The following is a 26,218-nucleotide window of genomic DNA, read 5'->3' on the forward strand; positions in this document are numbered from 1 at the left end:
AATAGAAGAATTTAGAGTAATTGGATGGTACATGATACCCTAACCATCAGCCACAAGAATTTCTTGGCACACTATCTGGAATAGCAAGAATAACTTAAGGGTGTTTAGTACCTTGAAAAGGACCACTACAAAAGAGAATTAATTTTTTATTACTGCATACAATCATGTTGCTTCTCTCATAGGGTTAAGTGGATTCATTTACTCTTGTAACAAATGTTTATTGAGCACCTACCATATTCCAGGCACTATTCTGGGAGCTAAGGAAACAGCAATGAACAAAACAGACAAAAATCTCTGCCCTTATACAAGTTATATTATACCAGGGAGAAACAAACAAACAACAAGTAAAATGTTTAGTTTGCAGAAAGTGATAAGGGTTATGAACAAAATTTAAGTACAGAAAGGAAATTAAATGAAATAATATATATGCTTGACACAGTATAAGCATTTAAAATATATTAAAGAGTTCCTTCTCTTAAAACTCTAAAATGATGTTCTTAGTTTCAGGGCTGGAGTTGAGGAGAAACTGCATTTTCTTCTTGAGAGAGTCATAATTTTACCCCACTACTTCTAAATATGTGAAATAATAACTTTCATTTATCAAATGCTCACTTCGTGCCAGAAACTTTACATAAAATACTTCATTTCATCTTGTAAAATGGATATTCTCCTTACATATGGGGAAAATGAGGTTCTAAGAATCTTAAGATCATAACTCTAATAATTTTATAGTAAAGCTAAGATTCAAAGGTAAACATACCTGGCTCCAAAATCCACCCTGCTGGGCTCTGTTTTTGTTCAGTGTTTAGGTATAGGGTGTCAGGAGATGGAGTAAATCAAGAAGCGAAACATGACTATTATTCTCATGGACTACCTATTCCCTGCTCACCTCCCCCACCACTAATCTCTTGCTCAGAGAATTTCAGTCTATATACATATGTGTAAATTGCTGGATGTTAGGATTCCAAACCCAAAATGGAATCCTCCTATTTGATGCAAGCTATTGCAAAAAAAAAAAAAAAAAAACAACTCACTTTAGATTTGAGTATGTGACATTTCCATCACCATTAAAGGTTCTAGAGTAGACTTTTTTTGAAAGCTTATTTTCTCCTCAAGCTGGTTGATAGCACTTAATTTACTACTTCTCGTTTGGGTATCTGAGCATATATGGTATTTAGACAGGATGATGTTAAGGTCTAAGAACCAGAGAAAAAAAATCACACCAAAGATAATAATTTATGTTATTTTCTTAAAGAATTTTAAAATTCTTATATTTAAAAAAGAAAAACAAAATATATAGGTGTATTCACCTTTACAACAAATCAACCAAATGATATTAACTAAAGCAAATTAAAAAAAGGAAAAACTCTTTAAGTAAACAACAAAAACAAACAAACAAACAAAAAAGAAAAAAACAGAATAAAACATGTTTTGTTCTGTTTGAGCCAGGGTTTTGCTCTGATGCCCAGGCTGGAGTGCAGTGGTGCAACCATGGCTCACTGTAGCCTGGACCTTCTAGGCTCAAGCAATCCTCCCCGCTCAGCCTCCTGAGGTGCTGAGATTACAGGCATGAGCCACCATGCCAGGCCTGTGTCTCTTCTTATGCTGGTTATGTTATCTTTTCCTCCATCCTCGGCCTTTCAACCTATTTTCAGTTTAGTCAAAATTCAAATGTTTAAAAATCCTGTTATCAAGTATTTATTACTAAATTAATATAAACTGTAACATCTTAATTCGCCAATCTGATTCTTTATTTGTTCTCAGAGGAATCATATCTCTTTTTGTGGTAGTTTTTATTGTTACCTTTGTTTTCAGATCTGTCCTTTTTTCTTGAAGAAGCTGCCCTTCTGAGGCAGGTGTTCCTCTACAGTGTTCTAGAAGTTGTGTGCTCCTACTAGCCAAGCCTGAAGAAATGTTCATCCTTCGGCTTCTTCTTGTGCTGCCCATCTTCTCATCATCACCCCCTTATTTTTATTTGCTTTTAATTTAAAATGAAATGTACCAATAACCCTAAAGGATAAATTTGTTAAACTGTACTTGCACAACTGTTTTCATGTTGTATATAGTCTCCTACCACATCACATACGCCCCTCCCACCCACTGTTTCAGTTATTTCTAGTTGATTTTCCATATAGGCTGCCTGCAAGACTGACTAACATGAGTTTTAAAGGATCATTCCCTTTCAATTCACACAAAGACAAAAACAGATTAAATACAAGGAAGTATTTGAATTAACTATTAAAAGCTAAAAGCAAGCAGATTATTTCCAAGGGCCATATCAGAGAAACTGCAGTATCATTTGGTTTTCCATGGGCTACTTTTATGCTAATGTAATAGGAATAAACAGTGGCAGAGAGATGAGGGCCTTGGGGGCTGCTGGTGGGGAGGACTGTGATGAGTTTAGAACTGTCCCAAAAGGTCACATTGATAAGAGACTACCTGGGGTAGTAACAAACTATGAGCACTCAAGATTGAGAAAGCTGAGAAAGGGCTGAGAAACAAGAATTCTGAGTGGGCCAGCAAAAGTAATGAGTCATTAGACAAACACTTAAATCAAGAAATTGGATGAGAACAGAAGATGAGAGAACCTCCACAGATATGCTTGGAGCTCCATGTCAAGGTATGTTCAGAAAAAAGGAAGAACTAGTCATGACCATCTATAGGTACAGCCCAGCTAACACCATGTTAAATCTATGTCGTGCTCTCCAAGTAATAGACATGTGTGTGCCTATAGTCATCCTTATTTGTAAAATGTTTGTTCTCTTAGCATATGATACTGTACATGGTAGATACTTGATGCATTTGTCAATTGTTGACTACTGGTGAAATTAGCTGAAACAGCTAGTTTTACAGCTTGTACAGTGATGGACATAGTGAGTATCAGAATTGTTCAGGGGTACAAGGTCTTGAGTTCCCGGGGCTTGATCCTTGAAGAAGACTCTATTCTTAGGCTTCTAAGAGGTGGTAAGAGTCCTTTCTGGATTTGTCATGTTCCTGTTTACTCACACAGTCAAAAAAAATTTACCTTTTTCCTGTGCAGCAAGTGTCATCATTCATACTCATTTTCTAACAACTCTCTGCAAATCTGTGGATTAACAGATTGACACAGACACTTCTCACTGTGACGTGATGGGTGGGAATACTTCACCTACCGTAACGTCCAGGAGTCGGTCACCAGCATCTCATTATTATAAACAGTAATGGCAGATCTGGACTTCTGAACATTAGCATGGCTGGAACTGCCTTGCTGGAGAAGGGTTCATTATAAATATTGACTATAATTCCCTTTTAAATTGAAAAACAAAAGAACTTTTCCTGTAGTAATATAACCGCAAATTATAGGCCCTCTGGCCTCCTGGAGAGAGAGAATTTAAAAAAAAAAAAAAGAAAAAAAAGAAAGTACTAAAAAAAAAAAAAAAAAAAAATACCCAGACAGCATAAATATGTTGTGTAATTTAAATGAGAGTTAAACAAAGAAGGTGATAAAAGTAATCAAGTAGTAAACAAAGGGCAAGAGAATTAATATAAACATTGAACCAACAGGATGGTTAATTAGCTTGCTTTGCAAAGATTTGATTTCTCCCCTGAAAGCAATGGTGGTGACAAATAAACTGACCTACCAAATATCTTCAAGTAATATCTTACCTCATGTAATATCAAAAAATATCTTCAAGGATAATGTAATACACCCCCCCATTGCCTATAAAAGAAACACCACTGAGTTCCTGTGCATGCCACTGAATTACCATGTACAAGGGCCTGGCTCTGGGTTGTTTTGACAATGGTCCCTTAGTTTTTCTAAGCACTACAATTTCTGTTTGAATTGTTCCAGAGTAGGAGGAAGCAGGGAGTCTCAAACTCAAACATCTACAGGGCTCAGGCAGTGGGGGCACCAAAAGGGCCATATGGGACTGGCTACATAAGGTCCACTGCAAAATAAAAATGTGGAGCCCCTTATTTAAAAATTATTTTAAGAATTTCAAGATGGTTACAGCAGAGTATTAAACTAAGTGTGGACCCTTCTCAGTGCAGGGCCCTATGCAACTACACAGGTTGCACACCCATAAAGCCTGCCCAGCAGCCATACAAAACAAGCTGCAGGCTAGGTTTTGCTCATGTATTAGCCAGTTTGAGACCCCATTCTTTTTTTTTTTTTTTGAGCCGGAGTCTTGCTCTGTCACCCGGGCTGGAGTGCAGTGGCCGGATCTCAGCTCACTGCAAGCTCCGCCTCCCGGGTTTACGCCATTCTCCTGCCTCAGCCTCCCGAGTAGCTGGGACTACAGGCGCCCGCCACCTTGCCCGGCTAGTTTTTTGTATTCTTTTAGTAGAGACGGGGTTTCACCGTGATCGCCAGGATGGTCTCAATCTCCTGACCTCGTATCCGCCCGTCTCGGCCTCCCAAAGTGCTGGGATTACAGGCTTGAGCCACGGCGCCCGGCCGAGACCCCATTCTAAAGGCTCTACTAGCCAGGTGGGGTGATGTGTACCTGCAGTCCTAACCACTTGGGAGGCTGAAGTGGGAGGATCGTTTGAGCCTAGAATTTCGAGGCTGTAGGGAGCAATGATTGCACTACTGCAATCTAGCCTGAGCAACAGAGTAAAACCCTGTCTCCAAAAAGAATCTGAAAATAAAATAAAGGTTCCATATTCTCTCCCTACTTCCACTTGTGACTTAGAGCACACCACCGCAAGATGGCTGGAAAAGTTTGGAGCATGCCCCATGCCTGAAGAACAGAGAAAAATATGGCTGGTGGTTTATGAGGAAAACAAAGTCTGTCCTTTATCTTCATCAAGTCTTAAAACCAACTCAGGAATTCAATTACTGACCAGTATGTGCTTGTGGAGAAGAAACTGTATGCCTTATTAATTCAAAATGCAATAGTCCCCCTCATTATCAGGCGATACATTCCAAGACCCCCAGTGGATGCCTGAAACCATGGATAGCAACAAAACCTATACATACTGTTTTTTCTTATACATATATACCTATGATAAAGTTTAATTTATAGATTAGACACAATAAGAGATTAACAATAACTAATAATAAAACAGAACAATTGTAACAATATGCCGGCATTACTAATCTTGAACTGTGGAGTCATTATTTAGTAAAATAAAGGTTATTTGAACATAAGCATTATGATAGTGAGATAGTTGATCTGAAAACCAAGACGGCTATTAAGTGACTTAACAAGTTGGTAGCATATACAGTATGGATGTACTGGACAAAGGGATGATTCACATCCCAGGCAGGACAGAACAGAATGGTGTGAGATTTCATTGCACTATGCAGAACAGCACATAATTTAAAATTTAATGTTTATTTCTGCAATCTTCCGTTGAATATTTTCAAACCATGGATGACCATAACCACAAAAGGCTAAATCACAAATAAGGGCGGAGGAGGGGCTACTGTACCTAAAACTCTGTTGCCATGGCCAAAGTCCTATAAGGATTGCTATTCCTCTGAAAAACCACACTCATGGCCCATCTACAGAGTTCAGTCAATATGACTGTTTAGAGAAATGCTTCCCATTTAAAGCGATACTGTAAGGCACACTAGGGTGATTAGATGAGGCTGAAGGTAACTGGTATACCTGTCCTTGTATGGTACATACCTCCATCAGCAGGCTGGCTGGAATGCTCAATTTAGAGGGCTTTCTGGACAAACAGTTTTTAAAGGTGATGAATATCTTTTATAAAATAAAAATATCTCTCCTTAACTGATCTGCCATACACATTTCATATTTCCATATGTCAAGTTTGTCAACTGAGATAGACATGCACTATTTGACTAATTATAATTTTATTTCTCAAAATAGCTTATTCCCAAAAAATGCTAATTGCCATATTAGTCTTGTCCACATCCACAAAGATTCTAATCCAAACCCAAGCAAGAAAAGAAAAGTTATTATTTAATGCAGTAAGTTTACCTCCACATATAAACCATATATGTATATGTACCTATACAAATGTGCACAGATAATGGGCTTTTCTAACAGCACAGGGGATAAAAAGTAAATAGAAATAGTATTGCAGTATTAGAGGGAATAAATTATTTTACAAATTTACCCATTTTTCCCTTCCCCTCTGGAATGTAGTAGGGGAAGAGATTTGCAACTGTCTTGCTCATTGCTATAGATTCCCTGACAATGCCTGGCATATACGAGATACTCAATAAATACTTATTGAATTGAATCCATGGGATCAAAACAAATTGCCTTTCATGTGTTCTAGGATTACAAATAGAAAAAAAAAAATCAGAGACATGTAGCAAGACCACCAACTTCCTTAAATTCCACTGGCTATTTTATTTCCTAATTGGAACCTAACTCCTGTAGTCAATGCATCTAGTAGCTTTGATGCTTTCTGATCAGCCTCTCATTCCTGTACCTCATGCAGACACAAGCTTGGGCCTCTTTGGAGCAGGTTAGGACAAAGGTTAACTTCTTCCTGGAACCTAGAAAAGGCTAATAAGCCCTGTGGAATAATATTTCTAAGTATTCACCATACTGGAATCAATATCAACATGCTGTCAGTGTGTGCATTAGCCCCACACTCAAACAAAGAACAGCCCTTAGAGCCCAATAATGATGCTGGGCGTGGATAGCTGGGGATGAGCAAGATGATACAGAAATGACTGTATCAGCTCTCCTCAAACACAAGGCTTCCAGGATATTACACAAGACTATCATTCTTGTACTTTGTCAGAGATAGACAGGGTTTGGTTTCAGCCACTGATACATTCAGCAAAATAAATCCTCTATCTTCTTAACCTAAGAGATAGATTCAGGTTACACTTTCCAGACTGTGAGAGAAGTTTCTGCTTCCCTGGCAACACCAGGGAATACAAACATCTTAAAGTTAACAAAGCACCACAAATATAGGTGATAAAACAGGTATATAAGAAAGTTGAATCATTACTGACTCAGGTAAGACCTGCTTTGAGTGCAACTCCATCATGCCCACACTTATTGATGTAACATTTTCCATACAGAGATCCTGCTAGAAAGTTATGTCAAGCAAGGGTAGTGGCAAAGGTCTAAGCATCAACTTGTGGTTACTTAAATCTCTAGGTACAAAGTAAATATTCACATCTGATCAAGATTCATCCTCGTCCTTACAGCGAAATCAATCTTAGTGTTGCAAATGAGATTTCATTCTACATGTGAAATCCGATTTTCCAATTAGAATGAGGAGGGGTGGGGTACATGTGATAGAGTATAGATGACTGATCTGTATGGTATATACAGTAAAGATGTCATAAAACAGATGACCATGGGTAAGCATGTGTGCTGCATGGCCAGAGTGCAATGATTTGGAATCACTTATTAACTACATAACCTTAGCTAAGTTTATTTGCCTGGCTAAGGGCTGCTTTTTCCAAAATGTGAATAATAACACCTAATCCTATAAAGTGAGATTATTACTCTCTACTTCATTATAATAATAATTATAAGAGCTAAATGAGATATACACAAAACTTAAATCAGTACTGATACACAGTGAGAACTGAATAAATGATAGCTATGATTGTTATTATGATTATTATTTCTATCATCCCTAAGTGGCCTAGTTACCAGCAAATAATTAACTTCTTTGTAACTTTGTAATTTATTTATGAAAGCCATAACCAAAAGTACAGAGGACATTAACTTCTTGTGAGGCTTCCATGGCCTAAACTTTGTCCAATAAACATGGTCTTGATGATCTATCATTACTGTGAAACAAAATTCCATAAATTGTAGAAAGTTTCAGTGAGGCACCAATAAATACAGCCATAGAAAAATCTCTTCCTTCCCCTATATATACACACACACACACACCATCCACCTCTTGGGGATATATTAAAACTGAGCCAGTAATTAAGACATGCAGCTAATCAGAGAGCAGCACAGGCTGTGGCCCTCTGCAAAGAAACGAAGAAACAAAACATTAGGATGACAGCTCCCATTACCAGGGCTTTGTTCTCCTGGAGCAAAAAGAGCACAAAAACATAAAGTTGGAGAACTGTAATTGCATTTTGAACATTTGTGGGGGGAAAAATTACAGGCTTGTCTGAACCGGGAGGATGTTCCACTAGATAACTGCGTCAGTCCACACCCACCAGTGCCCTTCCCCACCCTCAAAGCATGACTCCACTTTTTCTAACACTGCCCTTAAGGAATCTAGCTTTTGTGACTTCCAGTAATTGAACAAATCAACCACGATGAAGCAGCTGAAGAGCACTTTAGACAAAAGAGACAAGAATTAAGCAAATAGAAAACTCATTAAAATGCTGCCTTTTGCTTTTTTTACTCCTAGAAATTCATGTTACCAAAAAAGTCTTTCTTGGTTGCTCTTCTTCAGAAATAATACTTTAAGAGAATTCTAATAGGCACTAAGTGATTTTCTCCAGATTTATAATCTAGCTATGAGACATACTTTCCCTTCCCCCATCACCATCTAACACTCTTCCCTGTCACCTTAGAGCTTTTGACTTAGATGCATTCACACCCAGCAGTCCCAGCAGAGCTTTCTGCTCACATTATATGACATAAAAAAGCAGGCAATGAACAATTCATGCTCCTAAGTGCTTGCGATAAAGCCAGGCTGAGCTGACCTCTCCCATCCTACACAGCTGCATGTCAGAAACATAAGCTTAAAGGACTGAGAGTAGCAAGCATGCGTGATGTGGTATAAACAAACAAATTAAAATCTGAGGCCTTTCCTCTGGCTGGTGCCTAATGGTACTAACATGCTCAATTCTGTGCAAAAATAAATAAATAAGTAAATATAAATAAATCACTCAAAGCTAGCTAAAGTATTGCTTTTCCTGCTTTCCACAATACATCTCTTTAGCCTCAATAAACAGACTAAAAGAAGAGGAATTCAATGGTTGCCATTCTTTCGTGTAAGACTTTTTGAGTAAAAACTATCAATTTGGCAGCATTAAGCCACAAGACCACTCCCTGATTCTAAGTGGACATATTGATCAATTGAACTGACATGTGCCTCCTCCTTTCTCTCCCCTAGTAGCAATCAGCTGCACCAGGGAAATCCATTTCATTTCCCAAAACAAAAGGCAACACACCGCTCCTTATCTGGCCCTGTCAGACTAATTTTTTAGAAAAAAAAAAAAAATAATGAAGATGCCTAAAAACAGAGCTAGGAGTTGAAATGAAAATGATACATGTTTAGAGTTTTGGAATTGAGTTGAGGTTATGACTGAGTGCAGAGATCTGTATTCCCTACAACCACTGAGGACCCTGATATTTATTTATCATACCCAGATTTTTGTTAAAGTTAAGCAAGGGATGGCAACACCACTGCCACTTCAGAGGCTCTCCCCCAGGCTACCCTTCACTGCAACTGCCGCAGAGAGGAGACTTGTTCCTTTCTCAGTTACAAGTCAGTCTGCAAACAACTCCAGCTATTTCAGAGACTAGCTAGAGATGGAAAAATATGTGGCAGTCTTTCAACTAACTCTGAAGGACATGGGTTGAAGAACTACCATATAGATCAAAAGGCTCAAATAATTTCATTTGTGTTAAGTCTTTATGCTTTTAATAAATTCTGTCTTGAATATGCAAGAGATCCCCTTTCACATCAGGGTTATGTCAAATGCTTATTCAGCATTTGTTCCTTGCCATGAAGAAACTGAAACCCAACCGAGGTAAATACTGAATTTCATACTGCAAATCACTGAATATTTCATATTTCACAAGAGCAAAGAGGGGGCCAATTAGCTCTGCCTCCCAAAAGAAATCTATTATTTTACAATGCTTAAATACTGTTAACTACTCATTTTAAAGCTTATTTGGGGTTTTGCAATTGAAAATCATCTTATGTTTATGAAAATTCTGTAAGAACACTTAAAATAACAGACAGAGCTGGAGCAAGAATAATTCTACATATTTTAATTCCTGTATGACTCTTACAGGCCTTTGTCTTAACCCGGCAGCCTGAAAAACAGATTTAGGTAAAACAGCCCTTCTTTCCTCAGTCCATTTTAAGCAAAGACAACATCCCCCAATCTCCGCCTTAGCAGACACCGACTAACCAACAAAACAGCCATGCAATTAAGGCCCAGACATTTAACACTCACCATCTCCTGATCCCACCGTCTTCTTTTGATGTTTACAGCACATCTGTAGGATGCAATACTAGGAAATGCCTTGTTTGACCTGCTGCATGATGCTGTGACATCAGTTCAGATGATGCAGCTCATTATGGGAAAGACTGCTGTTGCTATGGCAACTGGGATGTGCTAGGAATCCTTGCTGCATTTCCAGTGGAGCCTGAGACAATACGGAAGCCCTGTAAGAAACAGACGATATGCAAAATTTAGACCAAAGGAAGAGGATTCCTTATTGGACTAAAATCCATAGGTTTAGAAGGGATTTCCCTGAAAGCATTTTGGAAAAAATAAAAATTATCTCCCACTTTGTTGTTAAACATTTAGAAAAAAAGGTAGGAGGAGAAAATAGAATTAGTACTAAGCTAACAAAAACTGAAATGTGTAGTGTTTCCTTATTAGACAATTTGATCACCTTTTCCTCCCTGGTCAGCACTGGGATAGCTTTTAAAAGTTATTAAAATAATTTTGCTCATCTGTCAAAGACCAAAAGAACAAAACAGTGAGCACAAAAATAATTTAAAATGGAATATAAACAGCTGACCAAATGACTCTCTCAAGTAAACAAGTTTTAATTCTCAAAACATGGGCAAACCCTTGGCCAATGAAGTCTGTCCTGGTCATTTTCCCTGATGAACACCAACCCATAGAACCTTCTCATGTAGAGTAATCTCAGCTTTCACCTGGTCATCAGATAGGCAGCAAAGGGAAGTTCGGAATCTAGAGGGGCATAACACGTGACCCTCAACTTCTAGTGACTCTTCCTTTGGCCTGCAAGGAACCCCTCCCTTTGATGGCCAAAACGCATGTCAGTCTTTTCTGGGATCAAACGTAGTGATAGGAACAAGTAGCAGACCTGCTAGAAACTTCCTAAATCATTGGCATTCCAAACATTGGGGTCTGTTTTTTTCTTTTCTTAGCAATAAAACTGCCTACCACACAGATTATTCATGCTCCTCCCCAACCCCAAAAGCTGGAAATGGGTGAAAAGCCATATTTAAACAAGACACAGTAAGGTATTTCTCCAGTTGGTAAAAGAAAAGCAAACCTAAAGCAATCACTTCTTTCCAGTCCTGAGCAGAAACAAATATCATGTGCTGAGAACTGGGGGGAAGGAGATATGGACACAGCAGCCTGTGTTTTGCATATTTAATATTTGTAGGCCATTAATAGAGAAAAAAAAAAAAACAGAATCAAGCTGACCTGTATCCACTCTGTCTTCACAACTCTGAAAAAGAACAACATTCCAAAAGTTTAAAATATAATGAGACAATTATGTTGTCTCCTCCTGCTTGAGATTTTAAAATGACACTGTTAACCACCAGCATAGGGGGTGTGGGATGAGTGGCAGAAGGAATTCAGGCAGTGTCTCTGTAAATAGGGGCTAATAAAATGCCTGAGAAGTGCCAAGATCCCAGCAGGGTGCACCATCAACCTCGCACAGAGCAACCCTGCCCTATATGGGAAGACAGACTTGTTCTTGCTTCACCTAGAGAGGAATTAAGAGACCAAAGCAGAAGGTGAATCTGCCTGCGTACGTCCTCAGTGGCATCAGCAGAGCCTGACTCCCCCACTTTATCTTAGACCTCAGACCACATGCCACACACAAGGAGAGAAGTAGTAGGCAGCTACCCCAGTGCAAAGAGCATGGATCCGTGAGTGAGAAAACCCAACTGTAAATGCCAGGTCCTCCTAGAGCATCTGCGTGACATCAGGCCAATTGATTAACTTCCTGGGGCCTCAAGTTTTTCATCTGCAGAGAAGATTGATTTAGCTAATAACCATAGTTTTCAGGTTTTTCATTAGTAATATAACCTTTATTTTAATGATACAGATCAAAGCTGGACTGCCTTGGTTGAGGCAAGATAAGAAGCCCAGAGCCCAGACTGATGAGCCATTCTCAACCACTCCCTCCAACTTCATTTGCTATAAGCTGACTCTTTAAGATATCTCTGAAGAACCCCTCAGCCTCTGGAGAAGATAAAAAGATGTGGAGCTATTATAGAACAAGATTAGTCTTTCCAGAGCTAAAATCCACATGCTATAAAGAAGAGAGGACAGGGTGGGAGCAGGTGTTCCAGATTTGAATATGGCTTCTCAAGATGGTAAGAATCTTGTTAATCGTCTTTTCCAGAAGCAAGTCAATAGTTTGGTGGGAAGAAATGGATGACTCATCAAACCTGAGGCCAGGTCAAACTTTTAACAACCTGAACTAGCTAAATTGCTGGCCCACAAAATGGCACTCACCAATGAAACGGAAGTGGAAGTGGAAAGCATCACCTCCAAAGGTGGCTAAGACCAAGTGTCTCTTCTTCATATTTTCCTGTCCTGCTAGCTGGATGCAAAGAATCCAGTGGAACTCTGAAGCCCAGAAAGATAATGGCCACACATTGTGGATGGAGCCTGGGTCCCTGAATGACTGCATGGAGCTCAACCATCTTCTCCTAACTACCCATTGACCTACACTGGGCTCCAATGAGTGAGAAACAAACCACCACCGAGATTCTGGGGTAGTTTATTCTGAATAAATTATCTATTTATAGACAAAATTATAATAATTTAATAAAATATAATAAATTTTCTAACAAGATTATATTATATATCATTATTTATGATAAAGTGACAGTGTCAAAACATGTTCCTTTATTGCAGACTTTTTTTTTTTATTTTATATTACTTTAAGTTCTGGGATACATGTGCAGAATGTTCAGGTTTGTTACACAGGTATACATGTGCCATGGTGGTTTGCTACACCTATCAACCCGTCATCTAGGTTTTAAGCCCTGCATGAATTTGCTATTTGTCCTAATGCTCTCCCTCCCCTTGCCCCAACCCCTTGATGGGCCCCAGTGTATGATGTTCCCCTCCCTGTGTCCATGTGTTCTCATTGTTCAAATCCCATATATGAGTGACAACATGCAGTGTTTGATTTCCTGTTCCTGCGTTAGTCTGATGAGAATGATGGCTTCCAGCTTCATTCTTTTTTATGGCTGTATAGTATTCCATGGTGTATATGTGCCACATTTTCTTTATCCAGACTATCATTGTTGAGCATTTGGGTTGGTTCCAAGTCTTTGCTATTGTAAATAATGCTGCAATAAATGTACATGTGCATGTGTTTTTATAGTAGCATGATTTGTAATCCTTTGGGTATATACCCAGTAATGGGATTGCTGGATCAAATAGTATTTCTGGTTCTAGATCCTTGAGGAACGACCATACTGTCTTCCACAATGGCTGAACTAATTTATACTCCCCAAAATAGTGTAAAAGTGTTCCTATTTCTCCACAGCCTCTCTAGCATCTGTTGTTTCCTGACTTTTTAATAATCGCCATTCGAACTGGCATTAGGTGGTATCTCATTGTGGTTTTGATATTGCATTTCTCTAAATGACCAGCTGATGATGAGCTTTCTTTTTCATATGTTTCTTGGCCACATAAATGTCTTCTTTTGAGAAGTGTCTGTTCATATCCTTTGCCCAGTTTTTGATGGGGTTCTTTTATTCTTGTAAACTTTTTTAAAGTCCCTTATAGATTCTGGATATTAGACCTTTGTCAGATGGGTAGATTACAAAAATTTTCTCCCATTCTGTAGGTTGCCTGTTCACGCTGATGAGAGTTTCTTTTGCTATGCAGAAGCTCTTTAGTTTGATTAGATCCCATTTATCAATTTTGGGTTTTGTTGCAATTGCTTTTGGTGTTTTAGTCAGGAAGTCTTTGCCCATGCCTATGTTCTGAATGGTATTGCCTAGGTTTTCTTCTAGGGTTTTTATGATTTCAGATTTTACATTTAAGTCTTTAATTCATCTTGAATTAATTTTTGTATAAGGTGTAAGGAAGGGGTCCAGTTTCTGTTTTCTGCATATAGCTAGCCAATTTTCCCTGCACCATTTATTAAACAGACTGCAGATTTTCTAAGAGTTTTAAATCTGCTAATATGCATTGAGACTCTCCTGTAGAAATATAGTATGCAGTCTTTTCCTAATTTATATTTAACCACAGAATCCTTTTTTCATAGACTAATGTTCCATTGGCTGTCCATCTACAACACACTAAATATGACTGTAAATAGCAATGAACTAGAACACCACTAAACCTCCTATTCAGCCTGGGGCTACAGAAGAAGGAAAAAATAAAACTTCTCTCACCTTCTGCACAACTCAGTCTGCCTCCAATCTTTCTCTGCCATCCTGAACTGACAAGACAGAAATCTGGTAGTATCATTTGCAGACAGCAACATTTACAGAAATGTTTCCTCCTGGCCGCTTTTTCCTATTTGTAAGTAGGCATTGGCTATAGTTTGAGTGCTCCCTCAAAAATTCATGGGTTTGGTTTTCTGGTTTTTTTGTTTGTTTGTTTTTGTTTTGTGTTTTGTTTTGTTTTAAGAGGAGGCATCTCAATATGCTGCCCAGACTGGATTCAAACTCCTGAGCTCAATGAATCCTCCTGCCTCAGCTTCCCAAGTAGCTGGAACTAGGCTCATGTTGAAACTTAATTGCCATTGTGATGATATTTAAGAGGTAGGGCCCTCATGAATAGACTAACACCACTATCATAGGAGTAATTTAGTGACTGCAGGAGTTCAGCCCCCTTTTTCCATCTCCTGCATTCTCACCCTCTCTCACCATGTGATCTCTTCCACAATGTTATGATTCAGCAAGAAGGTCATCACCAGATGCAGCCCCTTGATCTTGGACTTCCAGCCTCCAGAACTGTGAGCCAAATAAACTTCTACTGCTTATAGATTACTCAGTGTTAGATATTGTTATAGCAGCAAAATATGAACTAAGACAAAGCTGTATCCCAAATTGTTATTATTTCAAAAGCAAATTAGTATTATTTCCAAATCATCAGCTCATGATGCAAACATACATCTTGTGTTTGCATGTTAGGGTTCTTAAAAATCTTAAAGCCATTTCTGAAAATGCAGCTGGCCTGCATCTCCTAGTATACAATGAGAAAATTTGTAGATCTGAGGAATGTGTCTGTTAGTTAAGGAAGTACTAATGGATTTCACAGCTAAGCCCCTAAATTACTCTGGCTAAATATAATTGTGTATGTCTTATTCATTTGAACTCTAACTGAATATTCCTGACTGCAGATGACCTTCTACATGGTCATTCAAGACCTCTCTCTTGAGGTTTCACCTTCCTCTAATGCCTTAGATTCCTGGGCATCAGTTGACCAACTGAGGAAAGATGGGAGATGGTACATGGGGAGGTTTTCATGGGCTAGATCTGGAAGTACCCTTCTTCACTTTCACCCCACATTCTACTGGTTAGAAGTTGGTCAAATGGCTATACCTATTTCAAGATAAGCTGGAAAATAGAATTTAGCTTTGTGCCATAAGAGAGAAGGAAACAGCTAAAATGCACAGTTATCCAGTTCTGCCACATCATGAGATCAGGAATATGATCCTTGCTTCAGGCTGCATTTTACATATGTGTCTGAAATACCTTCAGTGAGTTTTCTTAAGCTCAATTGAACATTCAGGTGTATAAGACTATCACAGCCAACATTTGGCAGCAGCCTACTCAGAGAGTTTGCCAACAGAGCAGCATCAGGCATTCCTCTTCTCTGGAGTCTTGTGGTAATCCATGGAACAATCTATACAGTATCCAAAACTATTCTATCTGGTCCCCAGGTGACAGTTTAAGAACAGAGGTAAGAACACATTAGGCAAGTTCAAGAGTGCTCAGCCTTGAAAGCCTCATTCCTCACAGAAACCAGTATCTTTGTAACAACTTTATAGGCATAACTTCCAGATCCCTCCAAGAGCCACACCTGGTTACAAGAGTCACTGCACCCAGAGAAGCCCAAAACTACAGCTTCCTCTTAGAATTTATGGTTATCTCAAACTAGCTACTAAGAAGGGCTTACTCCTCATCTCCCATTTCAGATGTAGCCAGGGAATATAATGAATGGAACAGGGCCATGACAGAGTAAACAAACAACCCCTCTTGGAGAGCAGAGTCAGATCCAGACCAGGTAAATTCCCCTTCTCCAAGGCAGTCATTTTCACTAACCAAGCGTCATTTTTACTCTAACCAATGTTACCCAACAACATGGTTGACATTTTACTGTTTTCAAGGGAACAGAGTTAGAGAGTTAACTAAAGGTCAAAATCTGATGCAGAAGGAGAAAGGGTTTAGTGAATCCTCTACCAACTGTGCCCAATTCTGGCTTTAAAAAAGACCTTCATTCACAGAATAGAAAAGTATTCAAACACTCTAACCACATGCCTATATGATCAGAAGCCCATGCTGACTGTGGATGCTGCTTCAATCAGTACACTTTCTATACTTTCTGAGAGTATTTGGAGGCCAAAAATATTTGGACATCAGATATTTAGGCACAGTGCATATATGTGGCTGCTATTGTTGTTGAATGCTCAGCATCCCTCTGCTTTATATAGGTAGCCATGTAAAGAAGAAATTATTGCCTGATGATTATTAATCATTGGCAATCAGAACGGAACTTTCAGCAGTAATAACGGTATATAAATTCAGTTATTTTGTTACCTAATGTTTGCATTTATTATTTCCTCTTAAGATATCACCTTTTTCTACATTCAAACTTACACGCTTTGGGTGGGAATCTAACCAAAGGAATGGAGTATGGAGTAGATTAGGAATCTAACCCAATCAATCTTAAGCTAATCAGTTTATTACATTCCCCCGACCCATGGAAATTAGCTCACAGGTGTACATGGGATACCACTGAAGCCACTGAGAAGCAATGAAACATTTTACTGAAAATCACTATTGGTTCCTGATTTTGAATAGGAAAGGATGTCAAGTCTAAAGTTGCTCATCCATTTCATTCTTAGGTTCATGAATGCAGAACCTAAGAATAAAGCCAACACAAGGAGAAGAGCAGAGCTGAGTTGAGAAAAAGGAACACTATTCTCTCACCACTTGTGCCAGAAATCAGCCTTACTCTGGTTCTGTTGGTTATGAGTCCAAAAGTCCCTGTTTCTGCCTAAGGCAGTGTATGGCTTGGAGGTTCAGTCACAGTAAACAGAGGCCTACCTGATCCACAAAGTCATCTGAGAAATTGTGTAATGTATAAGTAGGCACCATAGGATGCAGCTTCCTAGGAAGGGAAAAGAAAAGCTCTTAGGTCCCAGAGGGGTTTACAGCCTCAGAGCTGAGACCCCTTCAAAGGGTTAGATTCAGGGCCAGTACAGGTAAGACCTACTCACAAGGTAGATGCAAGATATTATCCTCCTTTACTCCTGAACATTCCCAAATTTACGATAGTGACCACCATCTCAATGAGCCTGAGTTCCATTCCTCTCCTTTCCTAGGCAAAATTCCCATCGGCAAAGACGAAAACCTCAACAATCCCAGGGAGGGTAAATCAGATCTTGAACGAACATTAGATTTGGAATCTGAAGTGGATCTTGGGGTGATTTTGCCCACAGAAATTTGCCCTAACCAGTTCAGAGATTTCTCTGACGTCCTTCTGAATTCAAGATTTTCTCCTGTCTGACTTTACAGAACTTTGTAGTGTTTTATTTGTTTTGTTTTGTCTTATTGTTTTGAGATAGGATCTCTGTTGCCCAGGCTGGAGTACAGTGGCACAATGACACTTCAATGCAGCCTCAACCTCCCAAACTCAGGTGATCCTCCCACCTCAGCTTCCTGAGTAGCTGGGACTACAGGCGTGCCAGCACGCCCAGGTAATTTTTGTGCTTTTTTTGAGAACAGGGTTTCACCATGTTGCCCAGGCTGGTCTTGAACTCTTGGGCTTAAGCAATCTGCCTACCTCGGCCTCCCACAGTGCTAGGATTACAGGAATGAGCCACAACACCTGGTCAACCAGTGTTTTGCTGTTTCATTTTGATTTTAACTCCAAACACAAACATTTGACAGGGAACCAAGTGGCTTTAATGTGTTAATGGAAGCACAATTGTGCTGCTTTATATAGGCAAAGGAAAACACTGAGGATGAACATATTAGGCAGGAGTTTACAAGCTTTTTGAACCCTGCACTGGGGCTTTCCTGTTTTAGCATTCAATGTTTTCATAGGTCTTAATCTTCCCTCTTCAAGTAGGCAGATCTTTATGGTACTGCTATTTTGGTCACACTCCTAGGCATAAGTAATTTCTTAATAAGTCCTTCTTAATTCTTAATTTTTTTGAGAAAAATAACATTATTTCCATTCCAGGCAATGATAAGCTTCCTGCAAGCTTTCTCTTTATCACCCCAGTGTTTGAAATGTTGTAAGATTCCACTAAGGTTTATATGTGTAAATCTTTATCCCTTCCTTTACTGCCTAAAATACCAAAATATAATTTGCTAATGAAAAAATTAGACCTAAAATGACAAAGCAAGTCAGCAAGAAAACACATACATGTGTCATCAGAGTTCTTATTTGCAGGAAATAAAGTGGTGCTCATGATACCTGTTTTCAAGTTATTCACAACTGTCTTGTAACTAACACAGCAATTTCACCCCACCAGTTATTTTAATTTAGTCTCTGTTCCTTACCCAAGAAAAAATATTGATAATCAATCCTCATTTACAAATATTATCCCAGCATAAACACAATACACTCTAGAAAAATGGAAATTTCCAAGATAATTTTAAAGATGCTCATTTTTTAAGGAAAATTAATTATATCATGCTTACGAGGTAAAAATCCTTCAGTAAATAATATATTAAAGGGTACACTACAATAAAATCACAGCAGCTCCAACAAAAAAGATTTATTTATGGGGTAGAAACATTTTCTTTAGCGAATAATCCAGTTTGACAAATACACTCTTAAAAATCAGCTCATCATAATGTATAGGGTTGTACACCATTCACAAGTCTTTTCATTTGCTAGGGTTCTATGAAATAAACAAGAGCTGAAATCCTACATCCTATTATAAGTATCAACTTCCTTTTACCTCTAGCTGAGACTTTACATCAGCCTGCCTTGTATTCCACTAAACAGATGTTTGTCACAGAAACAACTTCAAGTTCCTTTGGGTCAAGGACCGCCTTCCAGAGTAGCATAGGTTGTGTAGCAAGCACTTGTCGGGCACCTCGCCTAGTAAATGCTTTTTGTCTGAGTTTGCCAAATTCAGCAACTTAATCCTCCATCCCATTATCCAACCTCTGGCCAGTTAAAGACGTGCAATCAAAAATTCCAAAACCGGCCAGGCACAGTGGCTCACGCCTGTAATCCCAGCACTTTGGGAGACCGAGGCGGGTGGATTACCTGAGGTCAGGAGTTTGAGACCAGCCTGGCCAACATGGTGAAACCCTGTCTCTACTAAAAATACAAAAATTAGCTGGGTGTTGTGGTGCATGCCTGCAGTCCCAGCTACTTGGGAGGCTAAAGCAGGAGAATCACTTGAACCCTAGAGACAGAAATTGTAGTAAGCTGTGATTGTACCACTGCACTCCAGCCTAGGCAACACAGCAAGACTCCTTCTAAAAAAAAAAAAAAAAAAAAAAATTCCAAAGTCAACAGTCAAACATAAACATGTGTGCATATAAATATACACACATATGCATATAGATTTAAAAACATATGTGACAATGAATTTCTGCATATATTATCAATCTTTCCTTCTCATACTAGTCAATGACATCATTTTATATTTGTTTACTAATTTACTACTGAAATAAACATTCTATCAAGGTTCTTATTATGAAAATATTTCACAGTAATACAAAGTATTATTGCTTCATAGAATTCTTCTGAAAAGGATTACACAGACACAAACATAAAAGTAAATATATAATACTCATAAGTATACATGTCACAAAAAGAACATATACAATAATATATACATTGAGATATAAAAAGAATAAAATCAAGTAATAAAATCATTGCTTTACTCAGTTCTATGTTTACAGTGCTTACTTACCCAGCTCTTATTTGGAAGNCAATGACATCATTTTATATTTGTTTACTAATTTACTACTGAAATAAACATTCTATCAAGGTTCTTATTATGAAAATATTTCACAGTAATACAAAGTATTATTGCTTCATAGAATTCTTCTGAAAAGGATTACACAGACACAAACATAAAAGTAAATATATAATACTCATAAGTATACATGTCACAAAAGAACATATACAATAATATATACATTGAGATATAAAAGAATAAAATCAAGTAATAAAATCATTGCTTTACTCAGTTCTATGTTTACAGTGCTTACTTACCCAGCTCTTATTTGGAAGTTGGCAAAAGAAATCAACCTTTTTCCCAACAATGTAAGATTGAAACAATTTGGGACCTGTTTTACTGGTGTGTTGACTTGGCTTAATGTCTTTTTTTTTTTTTTTTTTTGAGACAGAGCCTCTCTTTGTTGCCCAGGCTGGAGTGCAGTGGCCTGATCTGATCTCAGCTTACTGCGGCCTCCACCTCTCAGGTTCAAGTGAGATTCTCCTGCCTCAGCCTCCCAAGTAGCTGGGACTATAGGCATTCACCACCATGCTGGCTGATTTTTGTATATTTAGTCGAGACAGAGTTTCACCACATTGGCAAGGCTAGTCTCAAATTCCTGACCTCAAGTGATCCACCAGCCTCTGCTTCCCAAAGTGATGGGATTACAGGCATAAGCCACCACACCCAGCATTGACTTAGTGTCTTAAACCACCTAAGAAGTGTGGCATAACTGAAGCATACCCACTGCGGTTGACCAGCACCAGAATAATGTTTGGTTCAGGATTTGAATTGTTAATGGGATGCTGTAGAATATCACTAATATACTACATTGGATAAGTTAGACCGAAGAAAAGGATGATGCCCCAAGGTGAAAATGAGCCAGCCTATTTACATACGTGATATTTCAAGTGTTCATCTAAGAAAAGGTAAATACTAAATCCCCACCCCCACCCAAAGAGGGGCCACTCTGAGTTCCTGAGGAAGTGCTGTTTCTGATGCTCTGTGAGGCTCCCATGCACTGCAGGCTTTGAAATCAGCTTTGGAGTTCTCTTCCTCTGCAGGCACCAGCCTTATGAGTAACTGTCACTCAGATGGTGGGATCTGAGGAGAATCTGAGTCTAGTTTGCCCTATGGTCTCCCTCACAAACCTGCTTTGGTTCCTAAATTACCTCAGAATTCAGTCCAATCAGTTGGAAGCTAACGAACCTTTTAAAGGAGAGGTATCACCGTCGGCCATCTACAACCATGGATATCTGCAAAGCAGCATATGCTGTGGGAAAGATACTAACTAGACTAGTGGGAAGGTAATTAGGTTGGAGCCCCAGCACTAACTAGCCACAGGAAATCAAAATAACTGCTCTGCTTACCTAACATTGCTATCATCCACTAAGAAGTAAAAGGCTGTATTTGAGCTTAAAGGGAAAAGGGAAACCAGTAAAGGGGAAGAGAAAAGCAAAGAAAAAAGAGGGGAAAAAAAGGGGGAGAAAGGGGACTGAAAGGGATTAGGGGAAAAAAGGAGGAAAAAAGGACAGGGAAAAGGGAGGAAGGAAAGGAAAGAGGAAGAAAAGGGGGTCAACAGGGGAAAATGGAAGGGGACAAGCAAAGAGAAGGGAAAGAAGTAAAGGTTGGGGGAGGAATCAAAGAAGGTAGGCTTCAAAATCTGAATTCCTTTCTGCACATTACTCCCACCTAAAATCTGCCCTTGGGCAAATAATTTATCTGGGCTTTATGTTTTTTCCGCTCTGGGAAATGGGGATAATACCTGCCTTACAAGATTATAATAAAGATTAGCAATCATACATCCATTCAACAAATCTTTATTGAGCATCTACTATGTATTAGTCACCACTGTTCCAGGTGCTTGGGATACATCAATGAACAAACAGGCCATGATCCCTGTCCCTGGGGAACTCATATTCTAGTATAGGTTAAAGGATCCAGCTTGGTGCCTGGCATATGTCAGACATGCAAAATATTGGTTAATATTTTCATCGATACCTTATAATAACATATAAGGTGTTATGAAATATAAAATATTATTATTAGCCCAAATTAATCAGATTAGCCAGATTGCATTCCTATGGAGAAACGAAACTTAGAAGAGGTAAACTTTGATGTGCAGCGTAAGAAAGGTCTGGCAAACCAGATGGTGCCTGGGAGAGAGACTGAGGTAGAGCCCTGTGTATCCCCAAGAAGGACAGCCCTGCATCATCAGTAGGAGAAAATTGCTCTTTGACCAGAAACATCCACTGTGGACAATTAAATGAAGAGAAATAAACTACCATAATGCAGATGCTCCTTGGCTTACAATAAGATTACACCCCAATAAATCCATTGTAAGTGGAAAATATCATAAATAGAAAATGCATTTAATACACCCAACTACCAAACCACATAGCTTAGCCTAGCTTACCTTAAACATGCTCAGAGTACTTAAAGCAGCATACAGTTGGGTAAAATCACCCAACACCAAGCATATTTTATAATAAAGTGTTGACTATCTCGTGTAATTTATCAAATATGGTACTGAAAGTGAGAAACAGAATGGTTGCATGGGTACTCAAAGTACAGTTTCTACTGAATACATACCACTTTTACACGATCCCAAAGTTGAAAAATCATTAGTGAAACCATTGTTAAGTAGGGGACCAGCTTATTTGAGCTGCTATATTTATTTTCCTAGACCCCCAGGTTATTCTAAAGATTAATCAGGGCTGAGAAACGTTTAACTAAATAATTAACATGTGAATAATTGAGAGCTACTTTGTCACATTATGTAAAGTATAAGTAGATAATTAGTGTACATGAAGAATCACCACAAACTTTGTTTAGTTAGGACAGGAACTTTTGAGGTTTTCTACTAAGCATGACATATTTGCATTGATATACTTTCTTTGTTCACTTGACTTACAGAAGGTGAGGGGGAGTGTGCAAGATGAGGCTAGACACAGGGCAGAATGGATCTTTTCTTTTTTTTTTTTTTTTTTTTTTTTTTTGAGACGGAGTCTCGCTCTGTCGCCCAGGCTGGAGTGCAGTGGCCGGATCTCAGCTCACCACAAGCTCCGCCTCCCGGGTTTACGCCATTCTTCCGCCTCAGCCTCCCGAGTAGCTGGGACTACCGGCGCCTGCCACCTCGCCCCGCTAGTTTTTTGTATTTTTTAGTAGAGACGGGGTTTCACTGTGTTAGCCAGGATGGTCTCGATCTCCTGACCTCGTGATCCACCCGTCTCGGCCTCCCAAAGTGCTGGGATTACAGGTTTGAGCCACCGCGCCCGGCCCAGAATGGATCTTAAATGTGACTCACAGAGGGCTCGTTCTAAGGGGAGCCATTTAGCATTTAATCCAGAAAAAGGCATAATCTGAATACTATTCTTCTAATAGAGTTTCCAAATATTTCCTTCTCATCTGGGCTTCCTATAAATGGGCTCTTCTTTTTGTTGTTGTTTGTTTGTTTGAGACACAGTCTCACTCTGTTGCCCAGACTAGAGTACAGTGGCACGATCTCGGCTCACTGAAACCTCTGCATCCCAGGTTCAAGTGATTCTCCTGCCCCAGCCTCCCAAGTAGCTGGGACTATAGGCGCGCATCACCGTGCGTGGCTAACTTTTGCAGTTTTTAGTAGAGACAGGGTTTCACCATGTTGGCCAGGCTAGTCTCAAACTCCTGACCTCAGTTGATCCACCTGCCTCAGCCTCCCAAAGTGCTGGGATTACAGGCGTGAGCCACCACGCCCAGCCGGGCTCTTCTATTAATCTCTAAATTGGTATGTTTCTCTCATTTTTAATTTTATCTAGAAGCTATCTTTTAATTGGAATGGGTAAAAGTTTCTTGAGTAATACCCCACAAACACAGGCAACCACAGAAAAAATGAACAAATGGGATCACACCAAATTAAAAAGCTTCTTCACAGCAAAGGAAACAATCCACAAAGTAAAGAGACAACCCACAGAATGAGAGAAAATATTTGTAAACTACCCATCTGACAAGGGATTAATAACCAGAATATATAAGGAGCTCAACTTTGTAGGGAAAAAAAAAATCTAATTATCTGATTTCAAAATGGGCAAAAGACCTGAATAGGTATTTCTCAAAAGAAGACATACAAATGGCAAACAAGTATATGAAAATGTACTCAACATTATTGATCATCAGAGAAATGCAAATGAAAACTACAATGAGATATCATCTCACCTCAGTTAAAATGACTTTTATCAAAAAGACAGGCAATAACAAATGCTGGTGAGGATGTGGAGAAAACGGAACCCTCATACACTGTTGATGGGAATGTAAATTAGCATAACCACTGTGAGAACAGTTTTAGGGTTCCTCAAAAAACTGAAAATAGAGCTACCATACAATCCACCCATCCCATTCCTAGATATATATCCAAAAGAAAGGAAATCAGTATATCAAAGAGATATCTGCACTCCCATGTTTATTGCAGCACCATTCACAGTAACCAAGATTTGGAAGCAACCTAAGTGTCCATCAACAGATGAATGGTTAAAGAAAATGCGCTATATACATAAATACACAATAGAGTACAATTCAGCCATAAAAAAGAATGAGATCCTGTCAATTGCAGCAACATGCATGGAACTGGAGGTTGTTGTGTTAAATGAAATAAGTAAGGCACAGAAAGACAAACTTCATATGTTCTCACTTATTTGTGGGAGCTAAAAATTAAAACAATTGAATTCCTGGAGATGAAGAGTAGAATGATGGTTATGAGAGGCTGAGAAGGATAGCAGGGGGTTGAGGGGAAGTGAGAGTTTTCCTGATATATTTTGTTTGAATGAATTTATTTCATTAGGATATTAATTTCATGGTGTGTTGTCATTTTTCATGTGCTATATTTACTGTGCTGAGCCTTGTATACATGTACTGGGATGGGCATACTAGTGTCTTTATATACATATTTGCTAAGCAGAAAGTGTGTCTTTCCCTTTGGAATTGCCCTTATGGGAAAGATTTTTTAAAATATGTGGTTCATGATCAAGCTTTGCTCACATTTGGCTATTTGCAGTTGTTTTCTTTTTAAACATATAGCCATGTATATATTGTTAAATAAACTTTCTCTCCTCCCCCATTTTCCCTAAGGGAAGCCATATATAAAAGGAATGCAAGAAAAAGAGGAAATTCCAATGCATAGGTGCATCTATGCTCTTGGTTACTTTCTTAAGCAATGATTAAAATCTTCCCCATAGAAAGAAAACTTTGCATGGGAGGATAGATGGATGGAGGAATGATCCAGTATTTCCTTGTCTGCACTCTGGTCACTCTCCCAACCTCTTTGTCATTGATCCCAAAGTACCCTGGACCAACGTGGGCCTCTCATTCAGCTGGTGATCTGGGCCTTTCTGTTCCTTTCATGATACTTGAAAAATGACTTCGAGACTGCAGGAGAAAAGCCTCTTTTTTTTTTTTTTTTTTTTCACCCATCAACCCGTCATCTACATTAGGTACCGTTAATTTTTTTTTTAATACTTTAAGTTCTAGGGTATATGTTCACAACGTGCAGGTTTGTTACATATGTATATATGTGCCATGTTGGTGTGCTGCACCCATTAACTCGTCACTTACATTAGGTATATCTCCTAATGCTATCCCTCCCTGCTACCCCCTCTCCACAATAGGACTTGGTGTGTGATGATCCCCTTCCTGTGTCCAAGTGATCTCATTGTTCAATTCCTACTTATGAGTGAGAACATGTGGTATTTGGTTTTCTGTTCTTGCGACAGTTTGCTGAGAATGATGGTTTCCAGCTGCATCCATCTCCCTACAAAGGACACAAACTCATCCCTTTTTATGGCTGCATAGTATTCCATGGTGTATATGTGCCACATTTTCTTAATCCAGTCTGTTCTTGATGGACATCTGGGTTGATTCCAGGTCTTTGCTATTGTGAATAGTGCCACAATAAACATACGTGTGCACGTGTCTTTATAGCAGCATGACTTATAATCCTTTGGATATATCCCCAGTAATGGGATGCCTGGGTCAAATGGTATTTCTAGTTCTAGATCCTTGAGGAAGCGCCACACTGTTATCCACAATGGTTGAACTAGTTTACAGTCCCACCAATAGTGTAAAAGTGTTCTTATTTCTCCACATCCTCTCCAGCACCTGTTGTTTCCTGATTTTTTAATGATTGCCATTCTAACTGGTGTGAGATGGCATCTCATTGTGGTTTTGATTTGCAT

At 38.9% G+C, this 26,218-nt stretch overlaps 1 protein-coding gene across 1 annotated transcript in view; it reads right to left on the reverse strand.

The window, feature by feature from the left end:
- AKAP6 (A-kinase anchoring protein 6) overlaps positions 1 to 26,218 on the reverse strand; it is a 642,313-nt gene that overhangs the window by 513,525 nt on the left and 102,570 nt on the right. The window contains 1 exon segment of the mRNA XM_017895900.1: positions 10,088 to 10,299. The gene's annotated coding sequence lies outside the window, so the exon portion shown is untranslated.

Source organism: Rhinopithecus bieti, unplaced genomic scaffold, assembly GCF_001698545.2.
Source record: "Rhinopithecus bieti isolate Rb0 unplaced genomic scaffold, ASM169854v2 scaffold_21703, whole genome shotgun sequence".
In the NCBI taxonomy this organism is placed as follows: domain Eukaryota; kingdom Metazoa; phylum Chordata; class Mammalia; order Primates; family Cercopithecidae; genus Rhinopithecus; species Rhinopithecus bieti.